The sequence below is a fragment of the Electrophorus electricus genome, chromosome 10 (genome assembly GCF_041902795.1).
Source record: "Electrophorus electricus isolate QZ-2024a chromosome 10, ASM4190279v1, whole genome shotgun sequence".
NCBI lineage: Eukaryota > Metazoa > Chordata > Actinopteri > Gymnotiformes > Gymnotidae > Electrophorus > Electrophorus electricus.
In genome coordinates, this window is record NC_137506.1 from 8,746,362 (window position 1) to 8,762,990 (window position 16,629).

The 16,629-nt window shown below is 43.1% G+C and overlaps 1 long non-coding RNA gene across 1 annotated transcript; it reads right to left on the reverse strand.

Annotated features, from left to right (window-relative positions):
• Positions 1-944: 944 nt before the first annotated feature.
• LOC145659455 (uncharacterized) lies at positions 945-8,346 on the reverse strand. Its single transcript, XR_014125669.1, has 2 exons — positions 7,373-8,346; positions 945-1,865 (listed from the first exon to the last, which is right to left on the reverse strand). It is a non-coding gene; the product is annotated as an uncharacterized LOC145659455 (long non-coding RNA).
• Positions 8,347-16,629: the final 8,283 nt, after the last annotated feature.

Below are 16,629 nucleotides of genomic sequence, written 5' to 3' on the forward strand. Positions count from 1 at the left end.
AAATTAATTAAAAATACTAATGTCAATGTATTTACGACACATGCATTTAGGACATGTAAGTTTTTCAATCACAACAAAACATGTTGTTGTATTTTTTGCATTATGCTTACTACAGAATTAACAGTCAAAAGTTCAGTGACTTTGCATGCAGAGTTGTAACTCTGCTTATTACTAGAACTGTGGCTAGAATCAAAATCAGTGTCATTCCTAAATCCCCAATCAGCTAGTCGTGAAGTTAACATTCAAATAGAAAATAAAAATGCAGACTTCAGAATTAGTTAAATAGCTGAGGGAATAGAATAAATTATCCGTTGCTACCCCTGTCTTTTATCATCCCTCCATCCCTCCATCCCATGCCATCTTCCTCTATTATTTGCTTTTCTATTTTGTTCTGGTATCTCCTTATCTCTTTTTTAAAAAAACATTGGCCAAAAGCAGCTGCATCATTACCTGGTTTGGGAACTGCACCACCTTTGACCGCAAGACCCTCCAAAGAATAGTGAGAACAGCTGAGAAGATAATTGAGGTCTCTCTTCCCTCCATCACGAACATCTACCTAACACGCTGCATCCGGAAAGCCACCAACATTGTGAAAGACCCCACAAACCCCTCACATGAACTGTTCACCCTTTTGCCATCTGGAAGAAGGTACCGCAGCATCCGGTCCCGCACCTCCAGACTGTGCAACAGCTTCTTCCCAGAAGCCATTAGACTCCTGAACTCTGGCTAACTCCAATTCCAATTCAGATTCCAAAATGGGCACACACACACACACACACACTCACACTCACACACATACACACACACACACACATACACACACACACACACATACACACACACACACACATACACACACACACACATACACACACACACACACACACACACACGTACATACATACATACTGTGGTGGAAATTCAATGAAACGGGGAGTCAGATGTGGATAATAAGTAAAAAAGGTTTTAATAGAAAAGAAAGATTCCACAGAGTGTGGGGCTCACTACCAAGAGAAGCCCCGAGTCATACAGAGCATTGCTTGATATACAATTCTAACTGTATGCCTTGACCAATCACAGACTTCCTGCCTCTTGTTGCTATGGCTCATATACCATTCAGCTTTAAGCGTTGCTTATCTCTTTCAGGCGGCTGGTAAGAATCTTGCTTGACTGTCATCCCTTAATTGCAGGCAATAAAGCAATGGCAGGCAATAAAACGAGAGACATCTTCCTGCTTATCTAATCTACGGTCTCACTCCCTTAAAGTTCTTTGCTTACATAAACATTTTTCCTAGGGAACAGGATACTGCTGAATGTATGTGAATCACTGAAGCACATAGTATTTCCTTTACATTTCCCCCCTTTGATTCTCATACAATCATTAACTAAAATCTTCAGTTATGGCAAAAACATGGAAGTTATCCTTATCCCAACATAAGTATGTATCATATCTGTGATATGATGAATTCTTTCCTGCACAATTAATTACGTCACATAAGTCAAAAGTCCATGCAGTAGAACTGCCCACCATATAGTCCAATTCTACTCCTCCATACTTTTGTATACACCAATCTTTAGATGTAATGACACTGATGCGTGATAGTATCAGGCTGATCCACAGGAGGTGCTGCATCTTGCTAGTCCTGCGGTGGCGTTTCTGGTGCCTTTTTACAATGCGTGTGATGCACCCATGTCGCTCTTCCGTCGGTCTTGATGGCGGTGTTAGTCGTCAGTAGCACTTGGAATGGTCCTCTCCACCTGGGCTGGTTCCACCGCTTTCTTCTGAAGTCCTTTATCAGCACCCAATCACCTGGTTGGTGGGTGTGGAGTGGAGTATTCGTCACCTCAGGAAGAACTGCCTTCACCTGCTTAGACACATGGGAGAGAGATTTGTGCAGAGACACACAATACTGCAAAATTGACTCATTGATCAGGTTAGTATCCCAGTCGGGCGGTCCTATCCCCGTGTTGGGAGGCCGTCCAAACACTATCTCAAAAGCTGATAAGCCTGTTCGTGCCTGCGGTCTGGTTCGGCATTGCCACAGGACGAGGGGAAGGCATTTTACCCAATTCATGCCCGTTTCCTGCGTTAATTTAGCTAGACCTCCTTTAATGGTGCCGTTTGTCCGTTCTACTGCCCCTGCACTAGCAGGGTGATAGCTGCAGTGTTTTCTCATTTCTACCCCTAGATATTTAGTCAGAGCTTTTAGTCCTTCGTGTACGAAGGGTGTCCCATTGTCACTGGACACTCGTTGTGGTAACCCCCACCGGGGAATAATTTCTCTCAGTAGCGCTTTTGCTACTGCATCACTATCTTGTTTTCCCGTTGGGAAGGCCTCCACCCACTTGCTAAACATGCACACACACACAAGCATGTACCTCTTTCCTTCAGCTGGTGTTAGTTCTACAAAATCTATTTGCCAATGTTGAAATGGCTCACTAGGCGGGTGTCCGGCGGGTGCGTGTTTGGTATGATTGTCCCCGTGTGGTGTGTTTTGTGCACATACCAAGCATCGGGAACAAAAATTTTGGGTGTGTGTGTTTATTCCTGGTGCATACCAATGTCTCGTTATACTCTCCACTATCCCCCCTTTGCTCATGTGACTCCTCCCATGAGCAATCTCAATTAGTCCTTTCATATAAGCTGTGAGGAGACAGGGTTTGTTCATATCTGGGTGTACCCATATCCCGCCTATTTGTTTACACCCCCCTTTTTTCCATTTCACATAATCTTGTGGAGTGGCTTGTTTTTGGATATCTTTAGTAGATATTCTGGTTTCGGTATCTGCTTGTGCCATTTGTGTATGGAGCGGTTGTAACGCTGTGAGTTGAGCTACTTTATCCGCATAAGCATTCCCTTTTGATACGGCGTCATCCGCCTTAGTGTGTGCAGCGCATTTTATAATTGCTACTTCCTTTGGTAGTTGAATTGCTTCCAACAGCTCTGCTACTAGGTGGTGATTCTTTATCTTTGCTCCTGAGCTGGTGAGAAAGTTGCGATGTCTCCAAATGGCCCCAAAGTCATGTGCTACTCCCCACGCGTACCGGGAATCGGTCCAGATGTTCACGGTCTTGTCTTGTGCTAGTTTACACGCATATATGAGTGCAGCAAGTTCAGCTGCCTACGCTGAGTAATTAGATGGGAGTGGTTCTGCTTTCACCACTTCTGTGTGTGACACAACAGCATATGCTGCTCGATTAGTGCCCTGAGAGTCACGTTTAGCTGAACCGTCCACAAAAAATTCCAGGTCCGCATTAGATATTGGTTCCTCCTTTAAATCTATTCTGGGAGATGTTGCAATTTCTAACACCTGTTGGCAGTCATGGGGCTCTCCTTCCTCCTCTGTAGGCAATAGAGTGGAGGGATTTAGAGTTGTGCATCGTTTCACAGTAACATTTGGCATGTCTAATAAGGCAGTGTGGTACCTAAGCCATCGCTGAGTGGACAAATGTGGCACTTTTTGATCTTGCAGTATTCTTGACACTGCATGAGGCACATGTAGGGTAAGCTTAGCGTAGCCTACTATGTCTCTGGAAGCCACTAGTGCCTTCTCGGCGGCTGCCACAGCTCTTACACATAAAGGTAGGCCTGCTGCGACTGTCTAATTTTCCTGAGAAGTAGGCCACCGGTCTTTGTTTGTCCCCATGTTTTTGTGTCAATACACTTGTCATATATTGCCCTTTAACATCCACTGTCTGTTCAAATGGTTTGTTTGGGTCGGGAATGCCTAACGCTGGCATGACTTGTAACAGCTGTTTCAGTGTTGTGAAGGCCGCCTCAGCTTCCGGTGTCCATTCCGGCTGTGAGGAATTTGACCCTTTTGTCGGTATTATATCTCTGAGTGGTCCCTCATGTTCTGCATAGGATGGTATGAATGTCCTACAATAGGAACACATTCCTAAAAAGGACAACAGTTGTTTTTTCGTCATGGGCTTTGGTATAGTCAAAATGGCATTCACTCGGTCTTTAGTCAGCATGCGCGTTTGCTCAGTGATGTCATGTCCTAAAAAATGCACTTGCTGCTTACAGAACTGTAATTTGGATTTGGATGCCTTATGGCCTTCCCCTGCTAAATGATGTAGCAGTGCCACCGTGGCTTGTTTACACGCTTCTCGTGTTTTTCCACAAATCAAAAGATCATCAACGTATTGCAGCAAGGCTATTCCCTTAGGGAGTTCTAAAGCCTCTAGGCTTCGGTGTAAGGCGGCATTGTAAATGGTTGGTGATTCACAATACCCTTGACACAATCTCGTGAATGTGTATAGCTTTCCTTCAAAAGTGAAAGCAAACCAAAATTGGCTATCCTTGTGCACAGGTACGCTAAAGAAAGCGTTGGCCAAATCAACTACACTGAACCACTTACTGTCTGGTGGGATCTGAGAGAATAGTGTGCGGGTTTGGAACTTCTGGGGCTCTAGGGTGTACTGCCGCGTTGACAGCCTGCAAATCCTGCACAAATCTCCATTCATCTCTCCCTGGCTTCTTAACTGGGAAAATTGGAGTACGTACTGGTGAGTCTGGGCATGGTACGATAACTCCTGCTTGTTTTAATGATTGGAACACAGGCCTGATGCCCTCCACTGCCTCTGGTTTTAGAGGGTATTGGTGCTGGCGTGGTCTGTAATCAGATTTTGGGGTGATGTGGACAGGCTCACATCCTTTTATTAAGCCCACATCATTTTTTCCCTGTGCCCATAACCCTGCAGGAACTGTTTTCAGTTCCTCTTCCTCCTCCTCTGAGAGGGTAACAGAGGCTGCCATAATTACTATATTTGGACTTACAAGCTCGACCCCCCTTCTGCAACTTAGCCTATACGGGGTTGGCATTTTCCACACTTCTATGCTTGGGCTGTACATAATTTTACACTGGGGTTCTTTTATCCAATCAGTTGCGCTCAACACGCGTTTTGTCCACAACCCTACTCTCTGCCAGTCTGGGTCAACATGTGCGCTAGCCAGCGACACATGAGGTGTTGCATGTGAGATTGAATATAAAGATTTCTGTTTAGCTGAGGGCTGCACCACTCCCGCAGCCCACTCGCAGTCCCACGCTATGGCTGTGATAATCAAACTGTCACTGCCCCCTAAGTCAAATTTCTGTTCAAAATCAACGTCACATCCCTCATGGACCTTCATTGTACAGTGAATAGAATCACTTTGTTTAACTGTCAGCTCACCAGGTAGCGTGTTAGTAACTTCAGTCATAAAATGTGTTAGTACTTCCCCCGCAGTGCACTGCAATTCATACACGTACAAAGGGGCTCCTGCCTCTAGCTGGACTCCCTGTGTAGGTGTTTCCCACGTAACAAACAACCCCTCTGGGTTGCTGCTAATTGTGCACCCAAGTTTACACATTAAATCTCTAGCTAACAAATTAATTGGACAGGTTTCTGATATCAAAAAACTATGTTTAAATTGGCTTTTCCCTAAACTACATCGGAGAGGCTCGGATAGCCTTTCATCAATGGGATGACCTCCCACTCCAATTACTGTTATCCCATATCCTTGTCTCATTCTACATTCTATTAATCCTTCTTTTAACACTGAGTGGGTGGCACCACTGTCAACCAAAAACCTAACATTTTTTCCCTCTACTTTCACAGTTACCTCGGGGAGGCCTCTTGGCCCTTTACTAATCTGCTGTAATAGTTGGTAATTTAAATTTGTCACTTCCCTTTTGCTGTCTTCACTCAGTGGTCCACTGCTGTCCTGCCTCTCCACCGCCCGTCACTCGTGGATTGTGGGATCCTGATCTGTGCCCCCGTCATACGAGTTATCCTCCTCCGGACAGTTTCTGGCAAAATGTCCAAGCTTTCCACAGTTGTAGCATTCCTGCTCTTTCATCCAATCAATTTTTCCTCCTTTTCCTCTTCCTCTGCCTCTTCCGCGACCACGTCCCCTGCCACGACTACTTCCTTGTCCGCGGCCTTCTCCTTGATCTCCCACCGCCTGGAGCATCGTCAGCATCGCTTGGTGTGTGGTATCTGCTCGTTGACGCTCTCGTCTGGCGTCTTTCTTCCCCAGGATTGTCTCATGATGCTTGGCATGCTCCTCAATAGTAGATAGGGGAGCTCTGCTGTAGCCTATGCAGTTTTTTTCTAATGAGATCGCTGATGTCTTTTCTCATATTCATTAGGAAGCTGTTTCTCAAATGAGCTTCCCATGCACCTACTTCTCCAGGTCCTGCTGCTCGTTGTGCTGGTGTGTCAATTCCACAATGGTCAGTGTGGACACGCATCAGACGGACGAGAAAGTCAGCGACGGGTTCGTCATCTTTCTGTTTGCATGATGCTATCACATCGGTGTTGATGGTGGTTGGATAGGCTGTTTCCACCCTTTCGATGAGTCCTCTTATCATCTCTCTGTATGGGCCATTCAGGTCAGGCTGGCCTTGGGGCGGTGCATTCCACTCAGGCAGGTGGAGACGGACATCTCCATCCACCCAGTTTCTATCAATGCGGTTATACTGTGGTCCGAGTCGAATCATCAACAACCGTCTCAGTTCAGCCTGTGTTGGTCTGCAGGACTGCACGAATGCCATCAGTTCTTGTCCGAAGCGTCGTCCGCCGATGTCACCTGGCTTGCTCAGGCCATCGGCCGCTTTCATGATGTCGTCTGCAGTCCAGTGACGGTGGACCATAATCACTCCCTCAGGTCCTGACACTTCCACCATCGGGAACTGTGGGGCATAGCCTATCTCAGGCTCTGCAGATGGCTTTATAGTGGTGTGACTTCGAGTGCGATGAGCCACTGGTGAGGTTATTGCCTCCAGTTGTCGTCTTAATTCGTCATATGGAGACGGCTTTGGTGTTAATGAAGTTCCTGGTTGCGGATAAGGAGGTGGATTTGCTAGCGCTTGTGGTTGCTGAATCAGCTGGGGGGCTCTCGGCGGGGCGGCATCGAGGTCAGGATCAGCTAAAGAAACACACTGAGACACTTCATTATTACCTTTTCTATGCCCTACCTGCTGCTTCTGCCTTTTCTCAGCTTCTTCTAACCACATTTTTGCCTTTTCCAGCATGTCTTCACTGTTCTCATCAAAATATTTCCACGCTTTCTTATCAGCTTCCCTAGGCTTAACCTTAACTCTTTCAATTAATTTTAACAGGTATGCAACACTTAGAGTCCCTGAGACATTAAAACCGTAATATTTAATCCAAAATGGGACATGTTTGTTTACATGTTCCCCGTAGTCCTTATTCATTTGAAAGAGTAGGCTACTGGAGAACTTGTCCTTATTGAACTCATACTCCTTACTGTTGCCCGCACCCATAATAATAATAATAATAATAATAATAATAATAACCAAATTTTTTTTTTTTTTTTTTTTTTTTCTTGGATCCAGGCAACAAAAGAACAAAGGAAACTTACCTACTCTCTACAATTTTCCTATTCTTATCTTATTATCCACACCATCTACCCCCGATATGGATTAGTTCCGCTCCAGCAAATCGTGCTAGTATACTGAGTCCACTCCTTTCCCTACGGGGTGTTCTGTCGGCCCGGGCCTATTTCTTACACTAGTACGTCTACTCAGTGTGCCTATTCTCTTAGGCTGGCGGAGTCCCAGACTCCGGAGTCCTCTAGACCCTATTTTTAAGCCCTAGTATCTCATGTACTATGCTACTTTACAGACCCACCCCAGGGTAGACTCAGGCGGATCACTATGTCACTTTCTTCTAGGATTAAATTACTGAACTTCACCACTTACTTTCTGTTCGTTAGATCAGGCGGAGCACACCACCGGAGTCAAGCGGGACGTCACTCCCTGGTTAGGTACTTTCCCGTATTCTTGTGGGTTTCCCTCTTTCTCCAGCTCAGTTCTCTCTCTGAGGAGCGTCCTCGAAGTTTAGTCACCGCTGCTCCGCATGGTGCCTCTCGCTGATCCTGCCGACTACGCCAAATTCTGTGGTGGAAATTCAATGAAACGGGGAGTCAGATGTGGATAATAAGTAAAAAAGGTTTTAATAGAAAAGAAAGATTCCACAGAGTGTGGGGCTCACTACCAAGAGAAGCCCCGAGTCATACAGAGCATTGCTTGATATACAATTCTAACTGTATGCCTTGACCAATCACAGACTTCCTGCCTCTTGTTGCTATGGCTCATATACCATTCAGCTTTAAGCGTTGCTTATCTCTTTCAGGCGGCTGGTAAGAATCTTGCTTGACTGTCATCCCTTAATTGCAGGCAATAAAGCAATGGCAGGCAATAAAACGAGAGACATCTTCCTGCTTATCTAATCTACGGTCTCACTCCCTTAAAGTTCTTTGCTTACATAAACATTTTTCCTAGGGAACAGGATACTGCTGAATGTATGTGAATCACTGAAGCACATAGTATTTCCTTTACAATACACACATATATACATATCTATACACACACTCACACATTGTTTTGCATTGGACCAGTGCTGAAGTCAAACGTCACACAAATAAACTATGCACTCCTGTTGCAGTCTTGCACATTATCCTACTTGCTGCTAGAGTACTGTACTAAACCAACACTGTACTCTGAACTGTTCTGGCTGCTACCGGTGACTGCTATGTTCAGGGTAGCATATCACTGATTGCTATGCACAAATCGCTTTACATATGCCCAGTACTGTGTACTGTACTAAATTGCACTGTCTACTCATTTTCTATTTTTTATTTGTCCTGTCCTGTGTTTATTATTGTTTATTTAATGTTTATTTAATGACATTTTGCACTATATTGGACTGTTTGCACTTGTGTAGCATGTTGTCTGTTGCACTGTTGTTTTCAGGTTGCACCATGGTCTTGGAGGAACATTGTCTCGTTTTTGTTGTGTACTTCTATATAGCTGAAATGACAATAAAACCTCTTGAACTTGAACTTGAACTTAAAGTCCCTCCAGACAGGCCAAGCCCTACAGCCTTGTACTGGGCCGCAGGATCAAGCAGCGCCTGTGGGAAGCGCTCTTCTGTCCGACTCTGCGAGAGGAAGTGAAGCCTGATGGACAGTTCGACGTGACTGAGAGCTTCTCTACTCCAATTTTCAACAGCTTCGTGCCGCACTTTGAAGTGGACATGAGTGGAGAACCCATGCCTGAACAGCCTAAGAAGAAAAGCCGAAGACACTGACTTTATTATTATTATTGTGACTGTTATTGTCATCCTTGTTTGTATTATTGCTATTATTCTTATTATTATTGTGATTGTTGTTATTAACTTTTTATATTCTATATGTAGAGTTTCTGTATTGTTTAAAATTTGTTTAAGCTTTTCTTAATTTTAAATTTAGTCAGTCTGTCCCTTGTAAAATAATTGTGTAATAGTTCATGAGATGTCACTGTAATAACATTTTAAAATTATTTTGCATTATAATAAATGTACTGTAAATAACAGCTTTAAATGTTTAAGGTGTGGCATCTTAAATAAATTGATAGAACTGTACATCTTTTTTCTAATGTTACAATTCGAGTCTTAATTTACATCTCTTATCAGTGGAAGATGTACTTGCTCACACCTTTCCTTTAGATTCCTTTTGTACACACTACAGACTGTGACCATGAGATGCTTGAATAAAAATTGAACATTCACCCTTGTGTATGAGTGCTGAATGTTAGCTAATGCATGATGATGAGCCTATCCTTGTTGAGTTACTTACTGAGGTCATTCTCATAGCAAGTTCATTACACCTTGTGTACTTGTTGTAGTGCAGTGAGCAGTTTCAATGTTAGTTACAATCTTAGTTATCAAAGACTCATTCCACCCAACCACAATACATCAGAGAGCTGTTTTGCATGTCAGTGCATCTTCACCTTGAGCCACAAAGTTAAATAGCTTTTAGGCCTGGTTCAGGCTTCAGTTCTTACTTCACAGTATTCTCACTGCTGAGCTGAGTATAGAATTCATTTTGTGAAAATAAATGTTTTCCCTCAGAATAGGGAGACATATCTAGAGTTGTGGGGCACAGCAGAACCACTTCAAACTGGCAGTGTTTGAGTGCTGTCATATGGCAGATTAGGTCTAGTGGAGCTCATTTGATGGTGCAGATAAGAAATTTGGGTAACATTACTGAAGGGCACTGTTCAGAGTGCTAGATGACTCCCACATAAGCCCTTAATGACAATTGACATAAACATACTTGAACATTTATAAATGCTTATGCCAACAAGCATCAGCTGACATTAATAGCTGCTTTTGACATCTTTGATATGAAGTTAACATAACTAAATCAAGTGGCACATTTTTGGTAAGATTAGGAGATGTAATAACGCTAGGTGGGGAGAAATTACATCACACATTATAACAACTGACTTTGCAGTTATGTGGGTTTTTTTATAACTAAAATTAAATAAAATTTTAACAAAATGTTTAATTAATAAAATATTTTATTCTTTAATCCTTTAATGAAGCATCATGTTCTTCAGGTCAGTGAAGACCTGCCAAAAATACTGCGGGTCATTGTTAATCTGCAGCATCTTGCCACTCATGCGGTTACCAATGTCCAGGGATCGGGCCCAGAAGGCCCCTTTGTTTTCCTGCACCAGGAAAGCTTTGGCTGGGTAGCTGATCTCCTCACACATGTAGGAGCAAGACACATACAAGCATGTGAGCAGCACGGCCTGCAGCTCCTCCTTGGTGGCCACCTCAGCTGAAATGATGTCACGGCACAGCATGAAGAGAAAGACCACGGTGCCTGGAATGAGGAAGCTTTGCTCCTGCCATTCTGTCAGTGTCACGTAGCGGTCCACAATGCGCAGCCACTGCACGGGCTCGTCAGTAGTCAGGTCCTTCAGCAGGCAGCAACGCCGCCACAAGAACGCACCCAGGCATGTGAGCAGCTCACTGGTGGAGGACTGCATGAGCAGTCTAGGCATGCTTTCAGTGCTGGCCTGGCCCAGCCTTTCAGGCTTACTCGCAGTGGCAGACTGGGTTAAAGAAACATCACTAAAGACAGTTCACAACTGGAACCGGATTATGAGTGATAACAGTGGGCTCAACACCTTCCTGTCTTTTGTCCTCATGTTGGTTGATAACGGTACTCACAGTAACTCCATCCAGGCCATTGCCAGAGGCAAGCTTCATGGACCGCTTTGTCTTGGGTGACAGAGTATTTGCGGAGAAAAACGGTATATCGATATTAGTACATCCATGGCTTATTAAATTCCATTTAATTAAATTCCATTACATCCATGGCTTATTAAATTCCATTTAATTAAATTCCATTTAAATTCCATTATGTATTCAACACTGGCTACAGATGTTATGTAACAGTCACCCCAAACGCAATCCACACGCTGTCTTTTCCCCTTTACCGGCACGTGCGCACTTAAACGTTCCAGTGGAGCAAGGAGTAAGCATAGTTTAGAACATGCGATGCTGATCCTTGCGTTCCGTGGATCAATGCCTTTGGGACAAATATGTTAAATATGTCATACATGAAAATGTGTGTGCTGGTTTTCTAATCAAACAGCAGGCTCCAATGGATAGCAATGCTGACCACTTTAAAATGCACCCATTCTCTTGTTTGACGGCACTTGTTAAAAGGGTTGAACTAACAGAACAAATGAGGGCTGACGTTCAGGCAGTCTGCCACATTAATGTCTAAAGAGCCACTCACAAAATGCGACAAAATCTGTTCCTCTTTGGCTAAATTGACTGACACTGAACTTTAATTTTTCTGTTGTTATCGTTAGCTAGCTAGCTTTGCGAATGAACCTAGCTTGACTATCATGTTAGTGTTTTATTTTCTTTATTTACTATAATTTTTTAACCAACTAATTGTTGCCAGCTTGCTGTGAGACACCAGATCTAAAATAATGGACTTGCTGCGTTGTATTTGTAGAAGCAATGGCAGATATGACGGAAAACTCGCTAGTGCACCCGGGTTACCTTGCCTACTGATGAAAGTACAATCGACCATGGCAGAGACAGAAAACTAGCAATCTAGTTAGTTATCTGATAATATAACTTTACCCCTCTAATATTAAGGGATTACCATCACAGATGCCTGTATGTTCAGAAAACCCATCCCCAATTAGATAGTTTTAAGATTAAATATTTCAATAGAAAATAAAGATGCAGACTCCAGAATTAGTTGAAGTGAATAGCTGGTCCTGTCCTTTATTGCAACTTAAATATAAACATGCTTTTGAGGGACCCTCCGGAGACTGTCTGAGGGGGAAACAAGAGTTTAATTCTTATAAATTTTTTCAAGGGCAATTATGGAAACAACCCTCCTTTTTTTCCATATTGTTCTTTGTAGTTTCCACCATTATGCTCAAATTACACATGACATTATAAAAGCTAGTCACCTATGAACCTGCGGGCTTATATAGAAGGGAAAATAAACTATGGACTATTCCTGCTCTGCATTCTTGCGTATTTATTTATGCTAGGCTGTACATAACGCAGCCTTAAAAACATGGGATAAAAATCCCGATGTAACACAATTCAGGTTCTGTCTAAATACATGGCTAGCTAGCTAGTTATTTTACAATCCCATTTAGCACATATATCGTCGCGAATGTCCTGAACAAAACGCGCTGTACCTAATCCCCATAAATGACATATCTCTCACTGAATAAAAACGTGTATGGTTCAACAGTATACAGTGGGAGAAATGGCGATCACCTTTAAAAGGATTTCTTACTGTAGGCCTATTATAAACAACATGGAGGAAATTAAAATAAAAATACTTGAGTCAGACCATGGGCACAGGCTGCTAATAAATCAGGGAAATGAAACTGGATGGACTGCTTAATTTTGTAACAACACAACATTTATGGTGACAAGGATGTTTCACACATACACTCTTAAGTGATGCTGACCTCAATATCCATATTTTACATTGTTAATGTAACACTATAGATGAACCTAAACCTCACATTCTCATCACCTTGATAAGCTTTTTGAAAGTTCCGCTCTGCACGTCTCTGAAAGGCAGGTGAGTTAATCTCCTGGAAACATAAAAGCATGACCCTAAATCTTTCACTTTGTTCTTATATGCGAGTTGTCAATAAGTCAAAATTCTTGTTAAAACTCTGGAACTCTGTTGCAGCTCACTCTCCCTGTTTTGCATTGCCAGATCGCTGGACAGGAGTATGTCCAGCTTTGACACACGTGCCCTGCGCTGACCAGTACCGCCAGCAACCACAACACGTGGAGACGTAATCCTCTTTAACTACTTGTCCTTCCTCCACGTATATACACTCAAAACTCCAGTTTAGAGTGGTTAATGGCACTAACACCAGCACACTGTACCGGTTTGTTCACCTGTAGTCAGAGATGCACGGACCCGTTGGTGCGTATGCGTAACTCGGAGCAGGTGCTGCTCTACAAGGTTATGCTGCTGCTTATTGTCACTCTCTCACCAGCACAAGCCCTCATCTACTTTAAGAAGGCTAAGTCACTGATAATGTAATAACAAACATGTTTGACAAAATACTAGGTCATGGTTTGCAGTCTGAAGTACTTCTGACCTGCTGAGAGTTAGCCTGATTTGATTTAGCTTGTTCTTAACCTTTGTTTAGTATGTTACTTAAAAGCTCATGGAATTATTTCAGATGTAACATACATGTACCTGACCATTTTCACTGAAAGAGACTGGTAGCTACAGGATTACATGAAGCTACAACCAAAAACGATTTCTAGTCACCGAGCATTATTGGTGTGAATAATTAGAATTTAAATTAATTAATATTTTGTTAATTATGTAAATATGTTGCAATCTTGGAAGACAGTTTGTATTCTGTTTCTATATGACAGTTATATATTTTTTTGTTTGTTTGTTTTCTTAATGTAATTGACAATCATGATCTTATAGTTTGTTTTTTAAGTGTGTTTCCACATTACCTTTGACTGTTGTATGCCTTGTATGACTGTTGCATTTAGCCCCTCATTCCATCTCTAATTTTTGACATGTACTCTTGACATAAGTCTTGCATAAGTGGAAAGTCGATCAGCCCCCGTTTAAAAATGGTGAGCTTTTACTGTCACGTTAATAACATCACGCACGCGCACACATAATGCTTCGACTGTCCAGCACATTAAATATCTTCTGAACATTATGGAGGGTGTGCATAGTTACCAGTTCCCTTCGTGCAAAAGGGTTGTCTTAGGTTATTGTAAAGACTAATGCATATTTGGAATCCTATCTTTTGCTGAGATGTTACTAGCTCACACGATACTCAAAAATGAGCACAATCATTGAAATGCGGATATCATTGGGTACAGGGGTGCCTAGCCATAGTCATGCATAACTGAATATAAAAGGCTGAACAATCTACTATAAGCAATTGCATATTTCATTAGGGTTTTTTTTAATAAGCTGTAGTAATTTCAGGAGCTCAGGCAGGGGCATATTTATACTTATGAGTGGCTATGCAACGCCCACTGAAATAAAAGCTGAGGATGTCATTGCAGAGGTAGGAGGAGCCAGAGCAGAATATTACATTGCTTGAATAGTGGCTCTGTCTGCCCTGGGGGTATTATTGAAACCCAAAGGATGGAGAGAGAGAGAGAGAGAGAGAGAGAGAGAGAGAGAGAGAGAGAGAGAGAGCATGTGTGAACACAGTACGACCCCCCCAAACGTCTCCCCGTGTGTGTGTTTGCTTGTGTGTGTGTGCTCTTCGTTGTGTTGTTATTGTTTGCACATATAAGTCATTTGTGTAAACGTTAACATTGTCAGTGTTTGATCCCACGATAGCCTTAGTGCTACGTTGTCTTCCATGTCTCTAAATAAACATCGTTGTATGCATCACGGCTCCTCTTTTGTATCCTGCCAAGCCTCCCTGCGTTACAATTATGATAAAATTTGATAAAATACTAGGTCATAGATTGCAGTCTGAAGTACTTTTGACCTGCTGAGAGTTAGCAGAGTTTAGCCTGTTCCTAACCTTTGTTTAGTATGTTGCGTAAAAGCTCAAGGGAATATTTCAGATGTAACATACATGTAACTGACCTAGTAGAGCAAAATTACAGAATTGTAAGGAGGAAGTGACGTTCTTGGGGCATATCATTAAGGGAAATACACACAGGTTGTCTCAAAACCGAGCACAAGCCATAATTTCGCTAACTAAACCATAGTGGCATACTCCCCTCTTACTGTTTTAGTCCCACACGCAGTACACCGAATACTGCAGGACCAAAGAGTGTCACACTTATCAGCCCAGTGGTAGCTGAGATACCACACCACCCTCTTAGATATGCCTAATATAACTGTCAAAAGGTGTATAACACTGAACCCAGCTACACTCCTTCCTACGGAGGAGGATGGAGATCCATAAGACTGCACAGCAGTCTTAGCTGAAGTATATATACCGTGGATTGATCTCTTTGAAGAAGCCATAAGTAACTCAGACCTATGCCTCTATGTGGATGGGTCAGCAAGCAGGGATGACACAGGGGTCAATAGGGCAGCATACGCGGTAGTAACAGATCATGAAATACTTAAAACAGAAGTATTACCATCCTCCTATTCAGCGCAGGCTGCTGAACTAGTAGCACTGACGGAAGCATGCAAACTAGCTGCAGACAAAACTGTTAATGATTTTGGAGCCATATGGAAACATAGGCAATTCCTGACAAGCTCGGGTAAATATATTAGACATCACCATCTTGCTAGAAGCCATTTCGCTGCCAAAGACAATTGCAGTTGTTAAGTGTGCAGCTCACAGGACTACAGAAGACCAAATCAGCAAGGGGAATAATTTTGCAGATAGAGTAGCAAAGGCAGCTGCAACTAAAACCGCTGTGCAAGCAATACAGGAAACCGCTGCTACCCCGCAGGCCACATTACGGAAGATTCAGTCAGGGGCCACAGAACTGGACTGGTTGTTGTTATCCAGCTGTAGTGCGCCCAAGGACGCAGGTGTATACACTTCCCCATGCCAAGCAGCACAGGGTGAGGAGAGACATAACCAGCACAGACTATTGTGGTAGAATTCTGAGGGACCCATGGACCACTCCGGGTGAAACCATTGGTTGGTCCCTTTTCCTGGGCGGTGGCACAGTAGCAGCCCTGCAAAAGATCAATGGCTTAGCTTATCAGTTACTGCAAGTAGTTAATGATACCTTAGCAGCAATAGGTGCCTTAAAGATAGAACAACAAGTGATAAGGGCAGTAGTGCTTCAACATAGAATGGTATTAAATCTCCTAACCATGAAGGAAGGAGGAGTGTGCAAAATGATTAACACTTCCTGCTGTTTTTACATTCCAGATCTCAGCGCTAATATTACTGATTATATGAATCATATGCGATCTGCCTTCACTCCGCAGCCTACAGTTCCAGGTGGTTTCTGGGAATGGCTGACGGCCTGGTTGGGCAGTTGGGCAGCGAACCTAGCAGCTGTAGCGTTGCCCATTCTGCTACCCATTCTTCTTCTTCTTCTGTGTTTACCTCCTTTTTTGTCATTGCGTGTCAGACGTATTTCTAGTGATTTCACCATGCCAGCGCTCAGCGGTCAAGCCAATGACCAACCCCAGCTCTGTGAAGACATTCCGCTCCCCAAGATGGGCGGTGCTGGTGATCCACATGAAGACATCGTAGTACTATTTGCTGAATAAATGTGTGATAATGTGTGATATAGAATAAAAGGGGGAAATGTTGTGGAAATTTACTTTGTTTCATTTTGTGGAAATTTACTTTGCTTTATTTAACT